This window comes from Rhea pennata, chromosome 11, assembly GCF_028389875.1.
Source record: "Rhea pennata isolate bPtePen1 chromosome 11, bPtePen1.pri, whole genome shotgun sequence".
Taxonomy (NCBI): Eukaryota; Metazoa; Chordata; class Aves; order Rheiformes; family Rheidae; genus Rhea; species Rhea pennata.
The window spans coordinates 11,458,597-11,461,447 of record NC_084673.1 but is presented as its reverse complement, the minus strand read 5'-3'; positions in this window follow the sequence as shown (position 1 = coordinate 11,461,447).

Genomic DNA, 2,851 nt, shown 5'->3' with positions numbered 1-2,851 from the left:
GGTGCCAGCATCAAAGCCTGGGTTGGAAGAAACTTGTGCCAGCAGAGAATCAGATAGAGAGCTGAACCTCTGGGGTGTAACTTGGGATGTGGTCTTCCTCATTCAGCATGTCAGAGGGGAAACTGAGTAGGTGATAAACAGAATACTTCCTTCCTCCTCCTCTATTTCCTGTACTGAGGTACTGATTTGGTCTCACTCTTTGCCTCCGTTTTGGTTACATCTTATTTCTGCATCTCTAAGATCTTCTTTTTTCTTTTAAGCTAGGACCATGTAAGTAGTTGGGAAGTCACAATGGAGACTAGCATCACAATCCTTATCTTTCCCATGGCCTAAGGCTCATGATGGCAGGCTGCTGGAATTGCTAAAATCAAATCCTTAAAACTGAAAAAAGCAGAAGGCCTGTAAAATGCTAGACATGTGCTGTGTAGAGCAGCTGCTTGCAAATGTGTCTGCCCTGTGTTTTCTGTCCTACTTTCTGTCTGTCTTTTAATTTTTTTGTGAATCTAGAGGAAGAAAAGCAAAGCATACTATAAAGTCAATTTTGTTTCAGTTGCAACTATGGTCAGTTTAGCAGCAGGTTGTGATAGAGACTAAAGGGACTGAAATAAGTCTAAGAGTAATTCCACATTTGTTAAAAAAAAAATAAAAAAGGTTCAAAAAAATCAGAGTAGCGGTAGAATTTTTGTCTAGCCAATACAGAAATTTCTGAGTTAAGAAAAAGGTCATGAGATTGGAAATTATGAAATCATGCAAAATTCAAAAAGATAGCAAACAAGTTTTCTGTCAAACTGGATGTGGGTTGAAGGAAGAGGTGTCAATAACATACGCTTGTGCTCTAACATGCCTTGCAACCAGAACTGCAATAATTATTTTAACAAGACTTAATTTGTTGTAGGAACAAAAACGTCTTAAGAACACGGTCCTTAGGTTGCTTATCTGTCTTTGATGCTTTTTTAAAAACAGAATATATTCAAAGAAGCTTGTATTCAAATACATTTGAGGTTTGTTGTCTTTAAAAGGTAACATAACTCTAAAACAAGGACAAATGAATGCGTATGACAGACATCTTAGTGTGTGGCAATTCATGTCATTAAAGGGATGCTTTGCGTATGTATTCAGATATTGGGAAGTTCAGAGGTTAATGAAACATTTTTATGGAACTACTCAACGGTTGTAAAAAAAAAAAAAAAATGCTGAAGACGTTACCAGGAAGTTGCATCTGATGCAAGTTAATTAGTAATTCTTTATAGAGAAGGATGCTGTAAAACAAGCTCAAAATCCATGATCCTTGACTTGTTGCATGAAAAAACAGTATCAGAAATAAAAGTATGTTCTGCTACTGACAAAGGCCAGAAGAAACCGTCTGTTACCACAGTCAGCTTCAAGATGTCCAGTGTTAGAGTCTTGCTTCTCATTCTGTTGATGGCCAGTGATTCACTATGTCAACAAGCTTCAGAACGTAAGGAATGGTTGTATTTTTGCTTTATAGCTTGTCAAAAAAGGAGTGTTTCTATCAAATTTCTGGCTTACCTATGATATTAACATATTGCAATACCATTGGTTTTGCTTTTGATAAAATTCTCCTTATGGCTTTGGTAGAATTTATTTTTAAATATGGAAAATCAACAAAGATCTTAAGACCTTTGTGTGATAACTGCCTTACTTGTATGTTTACTGTTACATGTTTTGTAGTTCTTGTTCTCTACTGACATGGTGATGTTTTGTAGAGATACAGGTATACAAGGCAAAAATGCTTGAACTTTCACCTATTGTTCTGTATTTCTGTGCATTCAGAAGATTACAGCATTAAGAGCATGATAGAATGAACAGAAAAAAGAAATGTCTCTGACTTAGTGTATATAGTATTGGGCAGAATATTTTTTAATGGGAATATTTTATAGTAGCTTGACGGTTGGTTTTCTTACTATTTTTTCAATCATCAGTTACTGATAATTAGGTTATTTTCTATTCCCTCTGCAGTTTTTGTAACAGCACTAAAAGAATTCTACCACTGGTTGTACAGTTAACTAAAAAATGTTACTGTTTTTTATTTCCTGCCTAATATGATACAAAATACTACTAGGGTTTTTTTCGGTGTTCTGCACTTTATAACTATGAAGTATGATCCATATTTACGTTGTCTTAGAACATGCTCTGATTCTGATGCCCTCTTGAGAGAAAGGGATATGATGTTTTTAACTAAATTTGTATGAATGGAAGCCTTTGATCACTGTGTAATTGTAATTTTACATGGAATTAGAATAACTACAAAGATACGCATTTAGATTCTGATTTACAATAACTACAAAGATACGCATTTAGATTCTGATTTACAACAAATATTGGATTAGATTGTCTTGGGAAGTGGGGAGGAGGGAAGAAGACTTTTGCAGCTGAAATAAAGACTGCCTATAGCATATTCTCTAGCTCAGCAATGCATTGTTCATGAATTTGCTAATCCACCTGTTCGTAGTGTAGAATCTCTGCTTAGAGTAACAACACAGTAGCGGTCCTACCTATGCTTTGATATAGTTTTCTCTTGCCTGTTACCTGGATAGGTTCAGAATGATCTTGAAGATTCCTTCCAGTTTGGACCTTATGGCTCTGTTCTAAAGGCGTATCTTCTTGTTCTGAATAGCATATCCAAAATAATATTCAGCTGTATGGGTTGTTTTGTTTTTTTGAGTATCATAATAATGTCTGGCCTTGCAACGTACATATTTCTAGTTTTTATTCTCTCCTTGAATTTATATGGTAGTGTATTGCAATTGTTCATTCAGTTATAAATTGTATGTCAAAATTTCAGGTACATCTGCCTTAATTCATAGGCTTTACTGATTTTATACCAAAA